This window comes from Leopardus geoffroyi, chromosome E1 (genome assembly GCF_018350155.1).
Source record: "Leopardus geoffroyi isolate Oge1 chromosome E1, O.geoffroyi_Oge1_pat1.0, whole genome shotgun sequence".
NCBI classification, from domain to species: Eukaryota; Metazoa; Chordata; class Mammalia; order Carnivora; family Felidae; genus Leopardus; species Leopardus geoffroyi.
The window spans coordinates 14,209,827-14,236,827 of record NC_059330.1 but is presented as its reverse complement, the minus strand read 5'-3'; the positions used below and the strand labels follow the sequence as shown (position 1 = coordinate 14,236,827).

Here is a 27,001-nt window from a genome sequence, read left to right as displayed (position 1 = left end):
ACTGAGGGCATTCGCTTTCCCTTCTGATTTACTTCTCCAGAAAAATAGGGCTGACGCCTTCGTGGTGACTTTGGATCGTAGGCTCATATAGGACTTCAGCACTGGAAAGGCCATCAGACATCATCTTCTCCAAGCCTCTCCCTTTACAGCACAGAGAAGCAGGGCGACCTGCCCAGTGATACTCAGTTTATGATGCAGCACGTACAGAGCCCAGATTTCACATCTCCTAGCTCAGAGCTCTTGCGTTAGTATAATTCCATTTATCTTATTCACAAATGGGATATTTCTTTTTTATGATCTTTTAAAAAAAGTGTTTATTTATTCATTTTGAGGGAGAGAGCACGTGCACACATGCACAAGTGAGCTGGGGAGAAGCAGAGACACAGAGGGAGAGAGAGAGAGAGAGAGAGAGAGAGAGAGAGAGAATCCCAGGTAGGCTTCCTGCTGTCAGCGCGGAGCCTGATGCGGGGCTCAAACTCCCGAACTGAGAGATCATGACCTGAGCTGAAATCCAGAGTCAGATGCTTAACCGACTGAGCCACCCAGGCACCCCACAAATGGAGCATTTCTAAAGCAAACTGCTTATGCTTTGTGTCATCTTACTCTGAAAGATTGGGTCGACACTGACCCAATATATGACTGTAAGCCATCAAAACTAGAAAATAAATGGATCTAACCTATTTTACAAATGAGAAACTGAGGCCCAGAGAGATTACCCAGAGTCACTTGGCTGTCCAGTTTCAGAGCCACATCTCTGGTTTATCCACAGCTATTTCTATTACTGGCTGCCCAGATTCTTAGCCAACAAGGACTGAGAACCATGGAAAGCAGTTCTATGTCTCCAGGTGTACATAGTCACCAGGAACTCCTTCAGCAGATAACTATTCTCTGCCCCTCTGTTGTCTTTCTTTTAACTGACTGTTCTTGTGTTCAATTCCTGGAAAGATGAGTGACCCAGCATCTGTGGATGTTGGTGTTAAGGAATAGACATCTCACCTATGAACGAGTAAGTGAGAGGTAGAGCTAAAGCTAGGATGTGTGTGTGTGTGTGTGTGTGTGTGTGTGTGTGTGTGTGTTAGGAGGAAAATTTAGGCTGAGTTTGAGGGTGTTACGGTGATCACATTTTCCAAATAAAATATTGAGACTGAGGTCTAATGCTTCATTTTATTAAAGGGCAGAATATTTTGAAATCAGGATTGTCTTCTTTGTAGATAGTTTGCAATTCTGAAAGATACCTGTGAATGATTTGTTTATCTGCATCATCCAGGCCAGACAATTGCCAAATGTTAGAGCAGAAAATGACAATGAATCAATACTCTGTTCCCAGCTTCTAGGCTGGTAAATGTCTTAACAGTCCAAAATAAATGGCTGTCCCCTCCCTTCTTGATGTCTCCAGAGAAATGATATCACATCCTGGGGCACCTGGGTGGCTCAGTCAGTTAAGCATGGGACTTCGGCTCAGGTCATGATCTCAGAGTTCAAGCCCCACGCTGGTCTCTGTGCTGACAGCTCAGAGCCTGGAGCCTGCTTCAGATTCCATGTCTCTCTCTCTCTCTCTCTCTCTCTCTCTCTCTCTCTCTCTCTGCCTCTCCCCTGCTCACACTCTGTCTCTCTCAAAAATAAACAAACATTAAAAGAATTAAAAAGAAAAGCTCCTACGTTTGTTCAAGGGGCTTGCTCTTCTCCAGGATGCTGCAAAATTCTCAATTTTCACCATCATCATTTTTGTGCCTTGCTGAACACCTTCATTCTTTCATTTCACCAAAAACACTGTATGCCAAAAACTCTGTGTGCAGCAGACTTTACTGAAGATTTGAGGTAAGAATCGCAACACTTTACAGTCTGGGTTCCAGCTCAGAATTGAGCATTAGACATCAGTGCCCTAGAGAGCCACTTGCCATTCCCCCAGCTGAAGGCATTTCTTGATGTCCATGTGTTTGCCATTTTCCCCACGCCTGCCCACTAGCCTACATGGTGACTTCATGCCAATTAGAAAAAGATGCCTGCTCTGAGTGGGGTTGAGGTAACACCGGCCCAAAACGAACGTGTGTGGGCAAGAACGTGTGGGCGACTGGAGAGTTTATACTCCAACTTACCTGGGCAGCTGCTACTCCATTCTGGCCAATTGTAGCACTGTAGAAATGCAAGGTAGCGTTGCCAGGCCTTGCAGAAGAAAAAAAAAAAAAAAGCCAGAAACCTAGGTTTCCATTTCAAACTCCATGTGTTAAAAACTAATAGGCAAATCAAACTACTGATTTTTTAAAAAGTATTTATTAAGTACTATATGTCACTTATGCGCTTACTTCCTTAAGCACATTAGAGATATTAATTATTTGGTCTTTATAACACCTATGAGGTGGTTACTATCATTATCTGTACTTTAGACATAAAAAAAAAACAAAACAAAACTGAGGCAGAGAGATTAAGTTGCCCAAAGTCATATGGATAATAAGTGGCAGAAGCGAGATTTGAACTTGGGCATCTGGCTCTAGAGACTACCTCTTAAACATCATGCTTTGCCACTATGTACTAAATTTCGCCCATGCTTTGCAAGTTTTGATCTTCGTCAGAGCCCAGTGCAATCCAACAGTCTTCTACGATGATGGAATGTTCTGGTGTGTGCTGTCCAGTATGGTAGCCTCAGCCACATGTGTCTTGTTGAGTACTTGAAATGGGGCTGGTGCAACTGAGGAACTGAATTTTTGATTTCGTTAAATTTTAAGAGCCTCAAAAATAAATAAATAAATAAATAAATAAATAAATTTTAAGAGCCTCCTATGGCTAGTGCCTACCATATTGATCAGTGTGGCACTAGACCCTTCTCTCTCAAACTATCAGTTTTTTCAATCCCTTGATTTTTATTTTTTTTTATTTATTTTTTTTTTCAACGTTTATTTATTTTTGGGACAGAGAGAGACAGAGCATGACCGGGGGAGGGGCAGAGAGAGAGGAGACACAGAATCGGAAACAGGCTCCAGGCTCTGAGCCATCAGCCCAGAGCCTGAAGCGGGGCTCGAACTCACGGACCGCGAGATCATGACCTGGCTGAAGTCGGACGCTTAACCGACTGCGCCACCCAGGCGCCCTTCAATCCCTTGATTTTTAAATTTAATGTTTCAATGCCTTAATTTCTACCACTTTGTCCTCATTTTCTTTGTTTTTTTTTTTTTGTTTGTTTGTTTTGTTTTTGTTTTTTCAAAAACACTTTCCTTGTCTTCAAACCATGTTCTGCAGGGACAGGGGTGGAGGCAGGCAGAGGAGTGGAGTGACAGTTGGTATTCATCCTCTCACTCATGGGGCCCAGCAAACCGTTTTCTTCCACCGCTCAGACGGGAGTCGTGCTACTCTCCTAGGGGCAGAAATGTAGCTGTCCCAGCCTTTGTTTTCTGGATCGTATTTTCCCCTCTTTGATGTATATTGCTATGCATGCACAAAAAAGATCAAGAAGATATATAGCAAAGTGTTAACGGTGATGTTTAGGTAGGAGAATTATATATCACCTTTATTTTCTTTCTTACGCCTTTTACATTTTTCCACAATGAGCAAGTCAGACTTGTGGAATCATATAAAATAGTTACAGAACAATTCTCTTCAGAATTTGAGGTCAGCAAAGGAAAGACTCAGGAAAGGAGCTTTGCAAACTGTCCGGGTGGGGGGAGGGGCTGCAAGAGGGGTGCACCGGGAGTGGTGGGGGTGAGCGGAATTGAGGGATTATCCGACAAGTTTGTGCAGAAAATTGGATTGAGAGGGCTTTACGGAGTCCTTGGAGGGTCTGGGAAGACTCACAGATTCAAACAAAGCCGAGCGTGTGACAAAAAGAGAATCAACTCCAGGGAAAACAAAAGAGAAATGTACTTCAGTCTGTCATCGTCGATATTTACCGTTCTAATAGTGAAGCCAGGATGTATGGCTTTAACCGAAATTGTGTTAAAAGACATTGAGAAGGGAGAGGAAGAGGTGGAGAGTTAAATCCTTCAAGTCCTTAACAGGGAGCCCATTCTGCAAATGAAATTTTCAGAAATAAGCTTGTTACTAGAGGTTATGTGTGTAAAGCCAGAAGAAACGGCTAATAAGGAATTAAAAGTGGCTGCATCTGACCCGCTGGACTTGAGGTGGGAGTGAGAGAGCACAAGGCTGCTGTTTCTCCTTTAAGCCTTTTTCTTCTATTTGACTTTTTCGCGTTTTAACTCTCTGTACCCATATTATTTTATGAAAGATAAAAAAATTTTAGCGGAATTAAAAAAAAAAAAAATCCCTTCCATGACCAGAAAACAGGTGTGGCACTACCTTGGCTTTCTCTTCTGGTGATGTCAAATGGATCCCTGCTTCCTGCTCTAGTCCTGGTTGGGTCACATTTTTGTCAGGGATGGTGACCAGGATGGGACACCTCACCCACGCAGGCTGACTGACTAAGAGGGCGGGAAAGGACTTCCCCACACGCATGCCTTGGGTTCTGAGTCTTGTCTTGCTCAGGCAACCACACTCACTGCAGAGGGCTTTTCCACAAGACGATCAAATTGCTACGGCTTATACAGCAGCAGGACTGTCACTCTCGGGAGGAACCCTACGGCCAGAGGACAGTGGCAGGAGTGTAGAGGAAGGAAGAAGCCCGGGTATAGTTCTGTCAGCTAACTCTCTAGGCCCTGCACACCTCACTGGGGGCCAGACAGGGCAACAGACAGGATCTAGTGCGTGTCTGCTCCCCCTGATGAAGAATCCAGAGACCAGGGCAAATTCACCACATCCTCCCTGGATGATCCAGGCCCTTCTCCCCACCCAACCTCACTGGAGGCAGAGTGCCTAAGGAAGACAAGACAAGCTGCCTGGACAGATCTTCTCTTCCTGCTTTTTCACTTTCTCCACCCCGGGAAGCCCAGCCTAGGAGTCCTGCCGGAAAATGCTTTTTTTTGTTTTTTGTTTTTTGTTTTTTGTTTTTGGTATGCGTGTGTCACAAAGTATGTATAACATACAATGAGGCATCGTAATCCTTCTTAAGTGTGCACGTCTGTGGCATTAGGTGCCTCCATATTGTTGTGCCACCATCATTACCATCCTTCTCCAGAATGTGTTCATCCTCTCAAACTGAAACTCTATATCCATTAAACAATAACCGCCCATTCTCCCCTTCCCCAAACTCCCGGCAAATAGCATTCTGCTTTCTGTTTCTATGAAGTTACTCTAGGAACCTCGTGTAAGTGGAATCCCACTGCCTATGTCCTTTAGTATCCGGCTTCTTCCACTCGGCATCATCTCTTCAAGGTTCACCCGTGGTGCAGCGCCTGTCAGAATGTCTTTCCTTTGCAAGACTGGATAACGTCCCATTATGTGCATATTCCACATTTTGTTCCATCTTTCCATGGGCAGTTGGCTTACTTCCACTTTTTGGCTCTTGCGAATAATGCTGCTGTTAACACAGGTGTATCTGTTTCCTGTCCTGCTTTCACCCCTTTTGAGTATTTTCCCAGAAATGGAGTTGCTGGATCATATGGTAATGCTGTGTTCGATTTTCGAGGCATTGCCATACTGGTTTTCATGGTGGGTGCATCATTCCGCATTCCCATCAGCCATGAACGAAAGTCCCGATTTCTCCACACCCTTGCCAACACTGGTTTCTGTTTCGGGGGGTTTGGTTTGGTTTTAAAAATAGCCATCCCAATGGGTGCGAGCACTGATTTTTTTTCACTATCCCTTCCTACTTGTTCTAGGAGTGGTTTAGTTATAATGAAAGACTGTGGGTTGAATGAGGCTGCGGTGGTCTGAGGCGGTCTGAGATGCCCAGCCTGCACTGGGGGGTACTGGGCTGACCGGGGACGGGTGGGCAGGAGGAGTAGAGGAGGTAGAATTTGCCACTTTGCAGCCCAGTCCCGAAAGGGGCTTGAGTGATGGCTGGCAGCTCTGATTTCTGTGCCAGAGCCCGGTTCAAGTCCTCATTCTGCTTTCTCCCAGCCTGTGACCTGGAGCAAGACGTCAGCCTCTTTGCACCGCAGCCTCCTCCTCTAAACAAACGGATAACCTGAAACCTCCCTTCTAGAGGAGTTCTAAGGTTTAGGTGACCATGCCTAGAACACAGCGGGTACTCAGTACATGTCATTCGTTTCTGTTAACTCTGGCCAGGAAGTGCCATAGTTTTTAGGTCCGCCCAAACGGCACCAAGGCCCCTGCTGTGGTCTGAATGTCGGTGTCCCTCCAAAAATTCATAGGTTGAATCCTAACCCCAAGGTGATGATATTAAGGGGTGGAGCCTTGGGAAGTGATTAGGTCATGAGGGTCATTAGCCCTCATAAATGAGATTAGTGCCATTATAAAAGATTCCAGAAAGATCCCTCACCCCTTCCACAATGTGAGGCTGTGGTATAAAGATGGCCATCTGTGAACCAGGAAGCGAGCTCTCACCAGAAGGTGAATCTGCTGGCACCTTCATCTTGGACTTCCCAGCCTCCAGGACTGTGAGAATTAAATGTCTATTAATGTTCTCAGCCTGTGGTATTTTGTCATAGCAGCCTGAGCTAAGACAGCCTCCTTTCCACACTTGGTCCACAAATCCTTGCGGAAAGCACCACGCTAGGCACAGGAGACACAGTGATGAACAAAATCAGACAAGGGCCAGCTCTCATGGAGTTTCTAATCTAGTGAGAGGGAAGATTTTAGCTGAATGATCACCTTAAATTTGAGAGTATGATTACAAGACAAGATAAAGGCTACTGCAGCAGAGACTCTAGTAGTCCCTCAATACCCACTCTGCCCTTCTTGATGAGTAATAGAACTCTCCATTTCCAGGTGGACATATAGTTACCTAGAATAAAGACTACATTTACCAGCCCTCTTGCAACTAGGTGTGGTTATGTGGTACATTCCAATCAATGGGGTGTAAGCAGAAGTGCTGGGTATTACTTCCAGGAAATGTTTTTAAACGCTGGATGCTTGCGTTTTCCCCTCTTTCTTCTTCCTGCTTGTGAGAATGTGGATGTAATGGCTGGAGCTCCAGCTGTTCTCCTGGGTCAATAGGGGACCTTGGGAATGAAAGTCATGGGTAGCGGAGTAACAAGATAGAAGGGCACTATGGAGCCCAAGATTTCTGAATGCAAGAGAGAAATGAGCTTTGGTTTCATTTAAGCCATTGTATTTGGAGTTTTTCCGTGATATGCCGCAGTAAGGGACGATAGGTGGTTTTAAGCGTGTATAACATGGAATCTGACCCATACTGGAGGGCTTCTCTGAGGAGGTGATGCTTGAGTTGAGTTAGCCCAAAAGAGAGTGGGATGCAAAAGGTTTTCAAGCAAAGAGAAAGTCCCATGCAAAGACCCTGAAGTGGAAAAGAGCTTGGGCGCGTTGGAAGGAAGAGAAGGAAAGCCAGGATGGTTGGGACAAAAAAAGCAAGGAGGGAAGTGGCACAAAATGAGGTCAGAAAAATGACCACATAAGGCCCAATCAGTCTGCTAAGGCTTTTGTCTTTATTCCAAGAGTAATGGGAAGCCACAGAAGGGGTTTCAGCGAGGGGTTGCGGGGTCAGATTTGCTCTCCCTGAGGCTAGTGCTTGCAAACACCAGGAACACAGTTAGCATCCCCCAGCCCCAGAACATTCTTGAGGCCGGGACCAAATATTGTGAATAAATTTGTTTGTTTGCTCTTTCTTTTTGAACTATTTCATTGTCGTGGTAAAATATAGAAGATAACATTTGTTACTGTAGCTATTTTAAGTGTGCAATTCAGTGGCTTTAATAACATCCACTATGTTGTGCAACCATTTCTACTATTTCCTTTTTTTTTTTTTTTTTTTTTTGTGAATGACCTTTTGCACTTAGTAATCATTTACCAACTGTTGTCTTGGCTTGAACCGAATCATTGTAGCCGAGATTGTGTACAAATTCCTGGAAAGTAGACTGTGGGACGTGTGGAGGAGACGACCACGTCAGAGACAGCTGGGGCCAGTCTGAGGAATGTCACGCCCTGGGTCAGCGGCACTGCCGATCAGTCAGGGTCACCAGACAGGTCATCTGGTATATTTTACTTAATAGGCAGAAAGAATGCATCTCTTGAACGAGAACCAGGGTAGAAACTGAAGTTAACTGATGTTTGGTCTCTTCCAAGGTCTTGGGAAAACATCGCGCGTTGGTTGATCTACCAGAGAATGCGAGAGACGCGAAGAACGGATTTTGTGCGCGACACCGTTCTCTGGACATTCACAGTGGCGCGACCCGGACACACAAAGCCCCAGGATGGACGTGATGGGAAACAGTTCGCTTGCTTTCATTTTCAAATAAATGTATAGGTATTTGGAGACAGAAAGTATGTTATGAAGTTAGAAGGTAAAATACAGGGGCGCCGGGGTGGCTGAGTCCGTGAAGCGTCCGACTTCCGCTCAGTTCATAGTTTTACAGGTTGTGAGTTCGAGCCCCGTGTTGGGCTCTGTGCTGACAACTCACAGCTTGGATCCTGCTTCGGGTTCTGTGTCTCCCCCTCTCTCTCTGCCCCTCCTCTGCTCACACTCTGTCTCTCTCTTTCTGTCTCAAAAATAAACATTTTTAAAAAAGGTAAAATATAAAGCTTTTACGAGATTGTACTTGCTGCTTGGGGTCTTACTCTCAGGTTTCCAGGGATATTTGTCCCGTTCCCCTGCTAACAGTGGTATTTGAGCATAACATAGTGATTATAAATAAACCTCTCAAACCAAACAGCCCAGAATCAGACTCTTGCTCTGACATTTCTTAGCTATGTCATCTTGGCCAAATTATATAACCTGGCTGAGTCTCAGTTTCCTAATCTATAAAACAAGAAAAATGATTGTACCTAACTCATAGAGTTAGTTATGTGTTAAATACTTAAAAAAATGCTTAGCACATACAAAGTAGTCAAAAAGAAGTTTTTTTTTTTTAAGTTTATTTATTTATTTTGAGAGAGAGAGAGTGAACGCGAGCAAGGGAAGGGCAGAGAGAGAGGGAGGGAGAGAGAATTCTAAGTAGGCTCTGTGCTGTCAGTGCAGAGCCAGATGGGGAGCTCGAACTCCACCAACCATGAGATCACGTTCCGAGCTGAAATCCGGGGTCAGGTGCTTAACTGGCGGAGCCACCCACGTGGCCCTCACTGAGAGTTTTCATTATTGGTAGTAGTGGTAGCATCAGATGGAAATGCTTCAGACCTTTGGCTCTTTTTTCATTTTTAAACTTACGGCACTAGCAGTCCTATCTGCGGATTGTAGAACATTCAAACAATGTGGAAGTAAATATTGGAAATGAAAGCAACTGTCCCCGTTACATTCCAGTGACTAGACCAGAGATAAACACAGATTACTGTTAGGTGTATGTCCTTTCTTCTAAGCATTTAAAAAAAAAAACCCAAAAACTTTTTTAACACATTCATTTTTGAGGGGGGGGGAGGGGCAGAGATAGAGAGAGATACAGAATCTGAAGCAGGCTGCAGATTCTGAGCTGTCCACACAGAGCCCAACACGGGGCTCCAACTCACGGACCACGAGATAATGTCCTGAGATGAAGTCAGAGGCTTAACCAATTGAGCCACCCAGGCACGCCCCCCATTTTTAAAAATTTTGAATCATTCATTGAGCACCAACCATGCACTTTGTATCATTACATTTAAAAATTTTTTTTTAATGTTTTTTAATTTATTTCTGAGAGAGAGAGAGGGAGAGAGAGCATGAGCAGAGGAGGGGCAGAGAGAGAAGGGGACAGAGAATTTGAAGTGGGCTCCACCGTGACGGCAGAGAGTTCAATGCTGGGCTGGAATTCACATGAACCGTGAGATCATGACCTGAGTGGAAGTCGGACACTTAACTGGTCGAGCCACCCAGGCGCCCCTCATTGTTACATTTTCAATGCCGTTCTTCTGTTGTCTTCTAGGGCATTTTGGCCATGATGCTGATCATGGCCTTCTTCCGGAAACATGTGACAGGTGGCATTCCTGAGAATGAATGAAAAAGACTGTGCTCCAGACCCAAAGCTGTGAGCAGTAGGCACTCTGTCCACAACCTCAATCTGGGAAAATCACTTCCACAAAGGATCTTTTATGAAGAATGTGATCTGATGAGACTTTGGGAGACTGGGGAGCCTCAGGAAAAATGGCCTTGTCATATTTCTTTTGTTCTGCTCGACTTCAGAGTTCTGTCTTGATTTTGTGATTCCATGTTTAATGTGTGAAAGGAAGCTGATTGGAATTTGAAAGCTGGTTGAAGTTGGTAGGTCTTTGACTTCGTTTCTCAGCGTTCCCCTCATCCTCCCCCTCCCTTTCTACCCATTGAGAAGCCACAATAGAGAGGGTCACAAAACTCCTTGGCAGTCACTTCCACCAGGCAGTTTTGCCTATGTTTGTCACCCAGTGTGCCTCATGCGTCCCCCCACCTGCTTGCATGGTGTCCTCTAAACGTTGTTGTGGCTCCAATTGCACCGCATTGTGCTGTTAGCTTAGCTGTCTGTGTGTTCTTCCCTACATTAGACCTTCTTGAGGACAGAAAATGTTTTGTCTTCTCACTAGGTCCTAGCATATGGCACATGATATTTAGTAAATAAAAAACATATTGAGTAGGTGGTAGGGGTGGTCATTTGTTTACAAAGATGGCTGCAATAATTTTTCCCATCCTACCCGCCAGTCCATTTGCAGTGACTCTGCACTCCCCGTTGAGGGGTGGGAGTTATTCCTTCACTCCTTGAATCTGGGCTCGGCCAATGGACGTTAGCAAATGTGATGCAAGCGGAAGCTTAAGAGCCGCTTGCACAAAAGGGCTGGCCCCTTTTCGTCTGTGTCCGTAACCCTGAGACTGAGATGTGAGCAAACCCGAGCAAGTTCCACAGAGGCCATATGCAGGAGAACTAAGGACGCCGGACAGCAGGCCGCCTGTATCCAACTGGCCAACTGTGGACAAGTGGGTGAGGCCACCTTCGACCATCAGCCCCATTTAAGATCCCAGATGACTACAGACAGATGAATGACTCCAGACAAGACCAGCAGAAGAACAGCCCAGATGATACCAGCCCAAGTCGCTGACCCACGGAATCATGAACAAGCCAGTAAGTTTAGGGGTGGTTTACAATGCAGCAATAGATAACTGCCATTGAAGCGATTTTATTTTATTTTATTTAAATATTTTTTTTAACCTTTATTTATTTTTGAGACAGAGAGAGACAAAGCATGAACGGGGGAGGGTCAGAGAGAGAGGGAGACACAGAATCTGAAACAGGCTCCAGGCTCTGAGCCATCATCACAGAGCCTGACGCGGGGCTTGAACTCACGAACCGCGAGATCATGACCTGAGCTGAAGTCGGACGCTTAACCGACTGAGCCACCCAGGCGCCCCTGAAGCGATTTTATAAGTGATTCTTCCTTTGTACAGGTTCTCTTCCTACTTTACCTTTAATGGCTACCTCTTGGTTTTGCTGCCCAGACTATTCACTTTCTTCTTGTAGCAGCAAGTAGATATTTTCAGTGGCAAAAATTCTTAGAAACGAAAATTCTGTATCAAAGTGTAGTAGACATTTTGATTTTCTTTCCAGCCTAAAATTTTGATAGGCTTAATGGTGGTAATTTTTCTTTTTTTAAAAAATGTTTGTTTATTCATTTTTGAGAGAGAGAGAGAAAGTCAGAATGCAAATGAGGGAGGGGCAGAGAGAGGGAGACCCAGAATCCGAAGCAAGCTCCAGGCTCTGAGCTGTCAGCAGAGAGCTCGACACTGGGCTCAAACTCACAAATGGGGAGATCATGACCTGAGCCGAAACCAAGAGTCAGCTGTTTAACTGACCGAGCCACCCAGGCACCCCTATGGTGGTAATATTTTCACACGCCCACATGCACACACACATACACACACACATGTCAAAACTTACAAAATTGTGTACTGTAAATATGTGCATCTTATTTGTATGTCACTTATACCTCAATAAAACTCAAAATTTGTCAGGGAAAATAAATATAAGCTTTGATTTTACTATTTTAGGTGCACAGGTGTGCTGGACTGGCTCATCTAGCTTGTGGGATATAATATAATGTTATTATATTATTAATCATATCATATATTAAATATATAATGGTGTGCTGTTGTACCTCTCTTCCCAATTCCATGTTCAGTGATGTCATTTTGGAAGCCTCAAATTGGCCATGATGGGAGTATTTATACCGTAGAAATTGGAAAACACTACAAATCAGGGCATCCCTCCCACCCCCAAGAACCAACTAGAAAAGATTTGCTAGCACTGTGATATTTAAGGGTAACCACAAGGAAAATAAAAATAGATGTATCATTTATTTATTTATTTATTTATTTATTTACTTATTTATTTATTTATTTTAATTTTTGAGACAGAGAGAGAGAGAGAGAGAGAGAGAGAGAGACCAAGTGGGAGCGGGGAAGGGGCAGAGAGAGAGGGAGACACAGAATCTGAAGCAGGCTCCAGGTTCTGAGCTGTCAGCACAGAGCCTGATGCGGAGCTCAAACCCACTGAACAGTGAGATCTTGACCTGAGCCAAAGTAGGATGCTTAATTGACTGAGTCACCCAATCGCCCCAATAGATGTATCTTCTAAATCAGCAATAGAGAATTTAGTCTATACAACAGAAGGCACTAACAATAAGAAGAAAAAAAGAAATATGATAAGTAGAAAACACAAATTAAAGAGCACCTGGGTGACTCAGTAGGTTAAGCATCCAACTCTTGATTTCTGCTCAGGTCATGATCTCAAGGTTCTTGAGATCGAACCCCCCATTGAGCTTTGCATTAACAGTGCAGAGCCTTCTTGGAATTCTCTCTCTCTCCTCTCTCTGCCCCTCCCCTGCTCACTCTCTCTCTCTCTCAAAATAAATAAATAAACATTAAAAAAAAAAAGAAAATACAAATTAAGGGGCAGAAATAATTTATTTATAATATAAATATTTATTTGTAATAACTATAAATGTATTGAACTCATCTATCAAAAGAGATTGTAGCTGTATAATCGCTTCTCAGCCTTTTGGCTAAGATCAAGTGCAAAAGAGATTGTAGCTGTATTAAATCAAGTTGTATTAAATCAAACAAATCAAGCAAGTGCTATCCACAAAAGACTTATTTTTTTATTATTTATTTATTTGTTTGTTTATTTTTGAGAGAGAGAGAACACAAGTAAATGAGGGGCAGAGAGAGAGAGGGAAAGAGAAAATTCCACAAGGGACAGAGAGAGAGAGAGGGGGAGAAAGAAGGGGAGAGAGCATGCAGCCCAAAGGGGGCTCACCCAATGTGGGGCTCGGACTCACAAACCATGAGATCATGACCTGAGCTGAAGTTAGAGGCTTAACTGACTGAGCCACCCAGGTGCCCCAAAGTTTTTTTTTTTTTTTTTAAATAATACTGTAAAGTTGAAAGTACAAGAATAAAAAAAGTTAAAAATAGAAATATGAAACAAAGGGAAGCCATGGTAACAATTTTAATATTAAAATAGACAAAACAGAGTTCAAGGGGAAAAAAAATGATAGTAAGAGGCAAACAAGAACAGAAAGAGACAATAGATCAAGAAGATATAATAACTACTAACATACATGCACCTAATTATATAGCCTCAAATTCTATAAAGTAATAACTGGCAGAACTACAATCACTAACAGATACATCAGCACCACTTAGGAACTCGTAATTCAAGCAGAAAAAAATAAGGATACAGATGATTTGGATAAAGTAATTAATCCACTCAAACTAGTATATGTGTATAAATAAATAAATATGGTAATATATGTATTATATGTACATGCCTCTCCCCAAAATAACACCCCCAAAAGTATACAATCTTTTCAAGCACACTAGGAATGTTGGCAACACTAATAAGGTATCATGTCTTTAAGAAAACCTCAATATCACATATACTAAGATTTCTGGCCAGAATGCAATAAAAAGAAAAATCAGTAAAAAGATAACATAAAAGATGCTCATGTCTGAAAACTAAAATTTATACCACTAAATACATCTTGTGTCAAAAGGAAAATTGTAATTTGTATTTATGAAATACTTAGATTTGAATAACAAAACAATATACATCAAAATATACAGAACATTGGGGCGCCTGGGTGGCGCAGTCGGTTAAGCGTCCGACTTCAGCCAGGTCACGATCTCGCGGTCCATGAGTTCGAGCCCCGCGTCGGGCTCTGGGCTGATGGCTCAGAGCCTGGAGCCTGTTTCCGATTCTGTGTCTCCCTCTCTCTCTGACCCTCCCCCGTTCATGCTCTGTCTCTCTCTGTCCCAAAAATAAATAAATGTTGAAAAAAAATATATACAGAACATAGTTAAATAAATAGAGGAAAATATGTAGCCTTTTAGTTTTATGTACATTTATTAGAAAGTAAATAAGCTAAGGAGCATCTGGGTGGCTCAGTCGGTTAAGCGTTTGACTTCATCTCGGGTCAGGATCTCATGGTTTGTGAGTCTGAGCCCCACATCAGCAGAGCAGAGCCTGCCTGGGATTCTCTCTCTCTCTCTCTGCCCCTCCACCACTTGTGTGTGCACACACATACTCTCTATCTCAAAATAAATAAAATTTTTAAAAAATTAAAAAAATAAAAGTAAGATGTTAGAAAAAAGTAACAGAGTAAACCCAAAGGAACAAGAAAGAAGGAACGCAAAGATAATAGATTAATAAAATGGGTTATCACAAGAGAGAAGATTAATAAAAAACAAATGATGGTTTTTTAAAACATATGAATACGAGGGGCACCTGGGTGGCTTAGTCTGTTAGGTCTCAACTCTTGATCTCAGCCTCAGGTCTTGATTTCAGGGTCATGAATAAGACCTGTATTGGGCTCTGTGCTGGGCGTGGAGCCTACCTAAGAAAAAATAATAGGGGCGCCTGGGTGGCTCAGTTAAGTGTCTGACTCTTGATTTTACTCAGGTCGTGATCTCATGGTAGTGAGGTCAAGCCCCACATCAGGCTCTGCACTGATGGCACGGAGCCTACTTAAGATTCTCTCCCTTTCTCCCTCGACGCCTACCCCCTAAAATAAAAGATGTTAAAAAAAAGTTTTTTTTAAAATACTACAAAATCTCTGCTTAGGCTGCTCATGAAAGAGATGATACAGATAAAATAAAAACATAAAAGGGAAAATAATACAGCCACAATAAATATTTTACAAATAATTAAAGAATATTATAAATAAATGTGTGCTGATAAATTTTATAACTAGATAAAAGTAAACACATTTCTGGCAAAATCTAAAATGATAAAATTGTTATAAGAAAAATAGAAAACTTGAGTAGAATAAGCATCAGTAAAAAAAAAAACAAAAACAAAAACAGGTAATAAAACACCTCTACCTACTTTTACCCACCTGAAGCAATCCAGATTCCAACAGTTTTGCAGGTGAGTTCATCAAATATTAAAATAATAGATACAAGAATAAAACTAAATAGGGGCGCCTGGGTGGCTCAGTCGGTTGAGCGTCCGACTTCAGCTCAGGTCACGATCTCATGGTTCGTGAGTTCGAGCCCCGTGTCAGGCTCTGGGCTGATGGCTCAGAGCCTGGAGCCTGCTTCCGATTCTGTGTCTCCCTCTCTCTCTGCCCCTCCCCCATTCATGCTCTGTCTCTCTCTGTCTCAAAAATAAATAAACATTAAACAAAAATTAAAAAAAAAAGAATAAAACTAAATAAAAGTAATAAGATAAAATAAACAAAATAGAAACAAGTTGTTCCAGAAATTAGAAAACAGACTGAAAACTTTTTAACTCATCTTAGGGCTTAATATCATTACGTTTGTTTGTTTGTTTTATTTTTATTTTTTTTTTTTATTTTTTTTTTTCAATGTTTATTTATTTTTGGGACAGAGAGAGACAGAGCATGAACGGGGTAGGGGCAGAGAGAGAGGGAGACACAGAATCGGAAACAGGCTCCAGGCTCTGAGCCATCAGCCCAGAGCCTGACGCGGGGCTCGAACTCCCGGACCGCGAGATCGTGACCTGGCTGAAGTCGGACGCTTAACCAACTGCGCCACCCAGGCGCCCCTGTTTGTTTGTTTTAAAGTAAGTTCTACGCCCAATGTGGAGCTCAAACTCACGGTCCAAGGTCAAGAGTCACATGCTCTATTGAGTCACCCAGGCTCCTACACTATGTTTCTAATTCAGATGATGACAATTAAAACACACACACACACACACCACAAAAAAACTAAGATCTATGTCACTTAGGAACATAAATATGAAACTCTTAAATAAAATATTAGCTAACAAAATCCAGTTGTATGTAGAAGTAATAATACATCATGATCAATTAGGAATATAAAGATGATATGGCATTAGAAAACCTAGCAAGGTAATTCATTAACAAACTAAATAAAGTAAAGCATGGGATTATCTAAATAAATTCAGAAAATAATTCGATAAACTTCAACACCTGTTTATCACAAGAATTCCCAGAAATCTTAGAACAGAACTTCCATAACTTTGCTTATCCATCAAACATCTACAATGTACAAACATAATACATAACAGAGAAACTTTAGATAACATTCCTTTTAAGATCAGGAATAAAACAAGGGTACCTACTAATGCTATTGGTGGTCAACAATTTGTGTCTTTACCAACAAAACAGGAAAAATTTGAAAATTAGAAGTATAAGGATTTGAAGGTGTGGTAGATAGAATGATAGCTCCCAAAGATGTCCATGCCCTAGTCCCCAGAATTTATGACTGTTGCCTTTCATGCCAAAAGGGACTTTGCAGATGTGATTACTTTGAGGAGTTTGAGATGAGAGTATCTTGGATCATCTGGGGTGGGTCAACGTAATCACAAGAGTACTTGTAAGTGAAAGAGAAAAAGAGGGGCAGAGTGATGCTATGTCCAGCATACATTAGGGACCAAGGGTGGACATGTGAGGAAGTCCGGGATAATAGTGCTTCAGGAGGTCTTCAAAGTAACTGATCTATGTTGGAGCAGGAGGATGGAAACTTTCAGTGGTAGCATTACCAAGACAGCTGTGTTTCACTTAGATGGAGAGAAGTTTTAGAGGTATTCTGCAGACTTGGAGCATGTGATAGGTACCTAGAAAAACAAACTAAGTGAGGTCATTTTTAATGCCAGGGAAAATACGAAGTTGTCAAAGAAAGGAAATAGCATACAATACGGCTCAGCTGTGAACATTACATGGTTATAACAAGATAAGCACTGAGTGCCGATTTTTTAAAATGGTAATAAAACTATATTGGGAAGGTGTGTATGTGAGTGTGTATCTGCACGTCTCTATCAGCTATAAAATGGAGCAAAATTTTATTTCTATAGTAAGGGGTCAGTAGGTAACATCTAAAATAGGAATACTTAAGGGGCGCCTCGGTGGCTCAGTCGGTTAAGTGTCTGACTTTGGCTCAGGTCACAATCTCGCAGTTTGTGAGTTCGAGCCCTGCATCAGGCTCTGTGCTGACAGCATGGAGCCTGGAGCCTTCTTTGGATCCTGTGTCTCCCTCTCTCTCTCTGCCCTTACCCCACTCATGGTCTGTCTCTCTCTCTCAAAAATAAATAAACATTAAAAAAAAATTTTTAAATAGGAATACTTAAAAATGACAGTGTAAATATCTTGTTTAGAGGTATAGAGAGACATAGCAGAAGAAGGAGCTAAGAAGATACAAGTGGTAGTTTCTGGGGAATGGAACTTAGGGTCAGGGAGGGATAGAGCGAGGAACAGCTGAACTTTGTTATGAACCTTATTATTTTATTTTATTTTATTTTATTTTATTTTATTTTAGTTCAGTTTAGTTTATTTATTTTGAGGGAGAGAGAGAAAGAGAGAGAGCAGAGGGAAGGACACACAAAGAAGAGAAAGAATCCCAAGCAGGCTCTGTGCTGTTAGGGCTGAGCCAGACACGGGGCTCAATCCCACGAACTGTGAGATCATGACCTGAGCAAAATCAAAAATAGGACACTCAACTGACGGAGCCACCCAGGCACCCCTTTATTTTATTTTATTTTATTTTATTTTTTAAGTTTTATTTAAGTAGTCTCTACATCCCATGTGGGGCTTGAACTCATGACCCTGCAATCAAGAGTCACACACTCCTCTGACTGAGCCAGCCAGAGCCCCTAGTTTTATTTTATTTTAAAATTTATGGACTTTTACTACTTTAAAAGTCAATTCTCCCAAAATTTACCTATAAATTAAATGCAATTCTAACCAAACCAAAATTCCATCCGAATTTTTTGAGAAATTGAACAAACGTATTCTTGCTAGAATACCTAAATTAATTTTAGAGACAAAGCAACAAGAGGGGATTGTCTCAATCACATTTTATGATATGCTATAATAGTCGTAAAACCAGAATGGCAATGCTACAGGAATGGATGCATCAACCAGAGCAACAGAGTTGAGAGCTCAGAAACAGACCCATATATCTATAAGAATTTGATATCAGATAAAGACGACACCACAAGTCAATATGGAAAGGATGAATTTCCAGTAGATGTTATCAGGAAAACTGTCTCAGTATTTGGAGAAAAATAAAGTATGATTCCTATTACCTACTACTCCAGGGAATTGAATATCTATATGTGACAGCTAAAAGAACACGAAAAGGGGTGCCTGGCTGGCTTGGTCAGTACAGTGTGTGACTCTTGATCTTGGGGTCATGAGTTCAAGCCCCACATTGAGGAGTAATTGTACTTAAAATAAAAAACAGTTAACACACACACACACACACACACACACACACACAGGAAACCCACTAAAGTAATGGGTTACTAGAGTAATGGGTACCTCACAGATGGGGAAATGCAAATAATTCACAAGAATAAGAAGAGATGTTCAAACTCCCTTGGTAATCAATGAATGCAAGTTAAAACAATGAGATATCGTTTTACACCTATCAGGGCCAAAAATTGGAGAGTTAAAAAACAGTAAGTGATGGGGAGAATCAGAGAAATGAAAATCCTCCCGTGTCATTATGGGAGTACAAACTGGTACAGATATTCTGGAAGGAAATCTGGCAGAATTGAAGACGTCAAAGATGCAGAATCAACAACCAGCAGTCCCAATCCAGGGTATGTACTTCAGAGAGTTTCCAGGTCTATAAGGGATCACATACAAGGATATTCGCTGCAGCTCTGTTGTGAAAAGGAGGATTTGGGGACATCCAAGGTGTCTGTCACTAGTGAACTACTGGGGTGCGTCCTGTGCTCTTCAGCCGTGGACCTGTGAACTAGCTGTACATGCAGCAGCATGAGCAGGTCATAAAAACAGTATTGGGCAAACAAATAAAACAAAACCATCCTTAGACCATTACTATTCTGTCAATTTAAACATCTGCACAAAACAGCCGTATGTATTTTACGAGAATATAGACATACATTAACACATCCAGAGGCGCATTTCAAACACGTAACTGTGGGTTAATGTTAAGAATAAGGGAGGGCTAACATGCCTTACACAGACCATGTGTACTATGAACTGAGGAATCTGATGAACTCTACTCTCATCATGAAAGGCCTCCCCAGCCCCCGCTATTTTCAGCAAAACTCTCAGTGGAATTTCTTGCAGACTTGGCAACATAATTCTAAAATTTTTCCAAAAGAATAAATAGTGAAGAAAAGATCAGAAAACCTTGGGAAAGAAGAGCATCTAGTAATGAGTTGGCCTCCCAGATAGTACAATGTATAAATAATGCAGCAGTCACCATAAGAGTATGTTACTGGCACAAGGATGGACAGGACAATCAATAGAAAGGACATAAAGGGAGGAAATAGACCCAAGAACTTAGCAAAAACTTGGTGGTAAGAGTGGCATTCCCATCGGTGAGGGAGATGCTGAATTTCACAGCAAAATATATTTGCAAAATTGGCTAATGATTTTGGGGGAGGGAATTAGAAAATAGATACAGCGATAATTGCTTCTCGGCCTTTTGGCTAAAATCAAGTGTAGAAAATATATACCGTGATAATTAAGATGTGTAACTAGATAGACGTAGGGTTTGAATGCCAGTTTTGCCACTGTTTAGCTGTGTAGCTGCAGACAAGATACTTAACCTCCCTAAACTTCATTTTGCCCAGATTTAAAAACAAAGTAATAAAAACAAGTACATCATTGTGAGGATTAAAAAAAGTAATGGGTGTTGAAAAATAAAAACATGGTGCCTGTCACATAAAATGTGCCTCATAAATGTTAGCTATTACTATTTCTACCTCATACCACATGCAAAGTAATGTGCAAAGTGAAACCATAAACATTCCAGAAAGAAAATAAATTGAGCATTATTATAATCTGGGGGAGCAGGAAGACTTTCTAAATATGACCCTAAGGGTGGAAAACATGAAGGAAAAGATAGTAGTTCAGACTACAAAAAAACAAACAAACAAACAAACAAACAAAAATAACCCCAAACATAAAAATGTCTTTATGCCAAATCTCACCACATTCAAAGTTAATATACAAATGACAAACTGGGAGAAATATTTGCAACATATGCAATAGACCAATGGTTAATAATCTGTTACTAATCAACAAGGAAAAGGTAGATACAGCAGTAGAAAAATGCACCAAGAATATTAACAAATAAACAAGCAAAAAAGAGATTACAAATAAACAGAGGGGGAGATGTTCTGAAAACCCAAAAGAGCTCTGACTAAAACACAGCGTTGCTGAGACAGAGGCAAATGGTTGCTTACGTATATCTGGAGGCCAATAGCAGACACTTTCAAAGCAGATCCAGATCCTCAGGATAAAATTATGGAGCTGGATGGAACATAACCCTTTTTCCTTTTTTTTTTTTTTTTTTTAAGTTTATTTATTTATTTTGAGAAAGAGACAGCTTGTGCTCAGCGAGTGGAGGAGGAGCAGAGAGAGGGAGAGAGAATCCCGGGCAGGCTCCCACTGTCAGTGCAGAGCCTGATGATTCGTGAGATTGAGATCTGAGCTGAAATCAAGAATCAGACGCTTAACCGACTGAGCCACCCAGGCTCCCCAGAACATAACACTTTTTAAATTGAGATACGATTGGCATATAATATTTTGTAAGTTTAAGGTACACAACATACTGATTTCATAGTTGAAATTGCAATGATTGCCGTTCTCAGCTAATAACCTCTATTGCGTCACATAAGTGTTTCTTCTAGTGGTGGGGACATTAAGATCTAGGCTCTTAGCAAATTTAACATTGATAATACAGCTTTGTGTATCATACTGTGTGTTCGATCTCTGGGATTTATTTATCTACTAGTTGCAAGTACGTACCCTTGAACAACATCTTGCCCTTTCCCCTACCCCTCAGTCTCTAGTAAACACCATTCCACTCTTTCTGAGGGTTTTTGCTGTTGTTTAACATTTCACAAATGTAGGATATCATGCGGTATTTGTCTTCCTCTGTCTTATCTCATTCAGCATAATGTTCTCAAGCTCTCTGCATGTTGCAACTAGCAGGATTTCCTTTTCTCTTATGGTGAATAGTATGTCATTGTGTATATATGAACCACATCTTTATCCATTCATCTTTGATGGACACTTAGGTTGTTTGCAAATCTTGGCTATTGTGAATAATGCTGCAATGAACATAGGTGTGCAGATATCTTTTCGATCATCTGCTTTCATTTCATTCTGGGTATGAAATGAGATTGCTGGGTTGTATGGTAGTCCTATTTTTAGTTTTTTTGTAACATAACTGTTAAAAAATTTTTTTCATGTTTATTTTTGAGAGAGAGAGAGAGAGAGAGAGAGAGAGAGAATGAGTGGGGGAGGGGCAGAGAGAGAGGGAGACACAGAATCCGAAGCAGGCTCCAGGCTCTGAGCTGTCAGCACAGAGTCCGATGTGGGGCTCGAACCCACGAAGCAGGAGATCATGACCTGAGCCAAAGTCAGACGCTTAACCACCGACAGAACCACCCAGGCTCCCCTTGAAACATAATATCTTAATGAATGTTCACTATGTATACTAAGTGCTTTACACATATCATATCATTTTATCCTCAAAACAACCTGAGATTAAAATTTTCCTGTAGTTATGCAAATATTGTATCATTATGTTGTTGCACCTGGAATTAATATAATGTTATGTGCCAATTATGCCGTAATTTTTTAAATTCCTATGCTTATTTTCTAGATGAGGAAATCGAAGCACTGAGAAGTATGACTGAGACAGCATTGCTCATCCAAAGTTCTACCTGCTCTCCCGCATGTCCCAGCCCCTTGCAGTTGGGTGGGACCGGAGGTGCTGGCAAAGTAAAGCCTGTGCATGATTCTCCCACTCTTCTCCTTCCCTGCATGGTGCCTAGAAGGGTGGTGTCCAGATGAGGTAATGCACAGGGTGGTGGAGCTTCCATCAACCTGGTACTTTGAGAGTATTTCAGAGCAGAGCCCCCCATGTCTTCCACCATCCATATTGCATATCAGATATACAATGTAAATAAGAAAGAAATCTTTATTGTGCTACCAATATTTTGGTGTTTTGTTTTGTTGCTTTGGTTTTAGCTGTAGCACAACCTGGCTACTCTAACATATCCAAGTGGGTTTGCATAACTTACCCAAGGAATCACAGCTGGTACATGGCAAAGCCCAAATTCAAACCCAGCTCCACCTGTGCTCTTTTTTAGAGGCAGTAGTAAAATAGAGATAACATAAAATTTACCACTTAAACCGTTTTTAAGTGAACAATTCAGTGGCACGAAGTACATTCACCATGTTGTACAACCATCGCCACTTTTCACTTCCAGAACTTTTTCATCACACCAAAAAGAAACTATGTACCCAGTAAACAATAACTCCCATTCCTCTTTCCCTCCCCCTCCCCCACCCCGTGACCACTACTCTACTTCCTGTCTCTATCAATTTGCCCATTCTAGGTAACTCATGTAAATAGAATCATACAATATTTGTCCTTTTTGCAAGTAGCTTACTTTATTTAGCATGTTTTCAAGGCTCACCCATGTTGTATAGTGGCTTGTATCAGAATTTCCTTCCTTTTTATGGTTGAATGATATGCCATTGTATGTAAACACCACATTTTGTCGATCCATTTATCTTTTGATGGACATCTGGATTGTTTCTGCCTTTTGGCTAATGTGAGTAACGCTGCTATGTCTGTTTGAGTCCCTGCTTTCACTCCTTTTGGGTATGTACCTAGAGGTAGAACCACTAGACCATATGCTAATTCTACGGTTAACTGTGGTTTTTTTTTTTTAACGAACTTGATTTTTATTTATTTATTTTTTAAATGTTTTAATTTTTTAATGTTTATTTATTGCTTATTTTGCGCGAGAGAGAAAGAGAGCACACAAGCAGGGGAAGGACAGAGAGAAGGAGAGACAGAATCCCAAGCAGACTCTGCACCTTCGGAGTAGAGCCTGATGCAGGGCTCCAACTCACCAACTGGGAGATCATGACCTGAGCTGAGATCAAGAGTCAGACACTTAACCTACTGAGCCACCCAGGCACCCTAACAAACTTGATTTACAAGAAAAAAGTTTTTTTATTTTTGAGAGAGAGAAAACGCAAGCAGGGGAAGGGCAGAGAGAGGTAGGGACAGGATCTGAAGTAGGCTCTGTGGTGATAGCACAGCAAAGAGCTAGATTCGGAGCTCAAACTCTGGAACTGAACTGTGAGATCATGATCGGAGCCAAAGTCCAGCTCAATCAACGGAGCCACCCAGGCGCTCTCTTGTTCCATTTATAAAAGTCAAGTTTTAGGGGCACTTGGGTGGCTCAGTTGTTCGGCATCCAACTGTTGATTTTGACTCAGGCCATGATCCCAGGGTCATGAGAATGAGCCCTGAGTTGGGCTCTGTGCTGACAACACAGAGCATCCTTGGGATTCTCTCTCTTTCTGCCCCACCCCCGCTTGCATGCATTCTCTCTTTCTCTCTGTCTCTCTCAAAATAAATAAACATTTAAAAAAAAAAAGTCAGGGGGCACCTGGGTGGCGCAGTCGGTTAAGCGTCCGACTTCAGCCAGGTCACGATCTCTCAGTCCGGGAGTTCGAGCCCGGCGTCAGGCTCTGGGCTGATGGCTCAGAGCCTGGAGCCTGTTTCCGATTCTGTGTCTCCCTCTCTCTCTGCCCCTCCCCCGTTCATGCTCTGTCTCTCTCTGTCCCAAAAATAAATAAACGTTGAAAAAAAAATTTAAATAAATAAATAAATAAATAAATAAAAAGTCAGGTTTATTAAGGAATAATTTACACTCAGTAAAATTCAATTTTTAGGTGTACAATTTTATGAGCATTTTCCAACACATGAATCGTGTAACTACCACCACATCAAGGGATAGAACAGTACCATTACCCCAAAAAGATCCCTCTGTAGTCTATACCAAGCTCATACACCTGTCAGCTGCTGATCTAATTTCTTTTCCTATACTTTGACTTTCCCAGAATGTCATACAAATGGAATCATTGGAGCCTGGCTTCTTTCATTCAGCACAGTTGATCTGAGAGTCATCTATGTTGGTGTATCAATAATTTGCTCCTTTAATTTTTTTTAATTAAAAAAATTTTTTTTAAGTTTTAGAGAGAAAGAGTGCAAGTGGGAGAAAAGGCCAGAGGGAGAGGGATAATCTTAAGCAGGCTCTGTGCTGTCAAAATCAAGAGTCGGAGGCTCAACCGACTGAGCCCCCCAGGTGCTCCCAAAATTCGCTCCTTTTACTAGGCAACAGTACTCTCTTGTATGGATGTACCACATGTGTTTATCCAATTCACCAGTAGATGGATATTTGGTTTGTCTTTAGTTTATGGCAATAATGAATCATGCTGCTGTAGATATTTTCCCGTAGTTCACTCTGCACACCTGTGCTCTAATTTCTCCAAATAAATAAGTCAGAGCAGGACTTCTGGGTTGTATGGCAAGTGTATGCTTAACTACTTTAAACTGCCTATCTGTTTTGTGAGAAACTACCAGCTTTGCATTCCTACCAGCATGTATGAGAGTTTCATTTGTTCTGTATCCACTATGACATTTGGTAGTGTTAATTTACTTTCATTTTAGCCATTTTAATAGGTATGTGATGTGGTATTTCATTATAGCTTTCATCCTTTATATCCCTAATGGCTAATGATGTTAAAATTTTTTCTATATGCTACTTACTTACCATCTTACTTGGTGAAGTGTCTATTCAAATCTTTTTCCCATTTTTGAGTTGGGTTGTTTCCATATTGTTGAGTATTGAAGTTCTTTATATATTCCGTATACATATCTTTTTATCAGATGTGTGTTTTGCAAATATGTTTTTCCATTCTGTGTCTTGTCTTTTCATTTTCTTAAGTGTTTCTTCAAGGGCAGAAGTTTTCATTTTAATAAATCTAACATCATTTTTTCTTTTATAGTTCATGCTTTTTGTTTCTTTTTTTAGTGTTTATTTATTTTTGAGAGAGAGCATGAGCAGGGGAAGGGCAGAGAGTGAGGGATCAGAGGATCCAAAGCAGGTTCTGCCCTGACAGCAGAGAGCCCAGTGTTGGGCTTGAACTCACGAATCATGACATCATGACCTGAGCCAGTTGTACGCTTAACAGACTGAGCCACCCAGGTGCCCCGGTGCTTTTTGTTTCTTATTTATGAAGTTTTGCCTAACTTTAAATCACAAATATTTTCTCCTCTATTTTATTCCAGAAGGCTTATTGTTTTAGGTTTACATTTAGGTCTATGATTTATTTCAAGTTCATTTTTGTATATGGTACAAGGTATGTATCAAGGTTCTTTTTTTTTTTTTTTTTTTTTTTGCACAATTTATTGAAATCAACCTATTTATTTGTTTGTTTGAGAGAGACAGAGAAAGAGAGAGAGAGCAAGCATGAGCAGGGGGCGGGGCAGAGAGAAAGGGAGAGAGAGAGTTCCAAGCAGGCTCCAAGCTCTGCATGAAGCCCCACAAGGGCTTGATCCCATGACCATAACATCATGACCTGATCCGAAATCAAGAGTCGGATGCTTAACCAGGTGAGCCACCCAGATGCCCTGAAACCAACCTGTTCTTAACTACCATGTTATGTTGTAACAAATCTCTTCTCATTTGTACCAAAATCTGATGAGGCTTGGAGATATACAGGTGATACTTGTACTATTCTTCATAGCTTACACAGTGCTTTTGATTCTATGACCTCATTTTGAACCACAATCAACAATTACAATGAAGAGGCCCAGAGAAACTGTGTTTGACCGAGATGACAAAGCTTTTGGTGCTACGTTCAATACATTATCAACCATCAATAAACACTGAGCTGCCTTTTCCAAGATCCAAGGTATTCCCACAGCTCTTCCCAGTTACTCAGGAACACTGGAAGCAAAAGTCAATACTCATTGCTTAATTTTGAGTTTATCAGTCTTTGAAAACTGGAAAGGCTAAGATATTTGGTGTAAGGATGGTCATTTGGACCACCCATAAGGAGGGGTCACATATCTCAACCCTGCTATGTGAACTGGCCATAGTCATGCAAACTTTATTCTATAAAAATGCAATCAGAAATCTTTTCTTTAAAATATTACTGAGCTTCATCAAGAAACAATTTGTAGCCAAATAGTCCAAATATTAAAGCAATAAACAGATTTGGTTCATGTTTTGGTCATTTCTTCAGCCCCCTACAATCCCCCTCTCTTTGGGAAGCATACTCACACATCACATCATTGGCATGGGCTCTTGGGAGCCATTGTGCTACCACCTGATTCTGTCTTTGTGCCCAGGGCTGTTTGTACCAGGGGTGGACATGTCGCTCAGGGTGATAATTAGATTGTTTCTTTGGAGAATGTAGGATTGGACTGAGAAACAGATCATCAGCCTGCTGTTGGCTGGAATTTTAACTTATGCACTGGGAGATGCACTGCAGCCATATTCCGTCTGTCACGTGAATCAGAGAAGAAATTAAGGCAGATACGCAGAGAGAAAAACAAATACACAGAGAGAAAAGGAATGAAGTAGGGAGGGAGAAGTAGGGTTTACTTCTTTAGGAGGAGAAGTAGGGTTTACCCAGCTTTACTGTTTTTGGTTTCAGACTATCTCGGTGGCTTCACTGCACACCTGTCCTTTGGTGCTGTGAAAGCACCTCTCCCTATCCTTTAAAAGTTGCCCCTTTTTTTCTTAAGCTACTTATAACCAAAGAA

At 41.4% G+C, this 27,001-nt stretch overlaps 1 long non-coding RNA gene across 2 annotated transcripts in view; it reads left to right on the top strand.

Annotated features, from left to right (window-relative positions):
* The window catches only part of LOC123603192, a 53,489-nt gene extending 30,509 nt beyond the window's left edge, over positions 1-22,980 (top strand). The window contains exons 1-4 of one of the 2 annotated variants that reach the window (XR_006714775.1): positions 7,854-7,989; positions 8,089-8,269; positions 9,855-11,018; positions 22,028-22,980. This is a non-coding gene — a long non-coding RNA (uncharacterized LOC123603192). Of the gene's footprint in view, positions 1-7,853; positions 7,990-8,088; positions 8,270-9,854; positions 11,019-22,027 lie in introns of those variants that run through there. The other variant, XR_006714774.1, reaches the window with a different exon arrangement.
* The last annotated feature ends 4,021 nt before the right edge of the window (positions 22,981-27,001 follow it).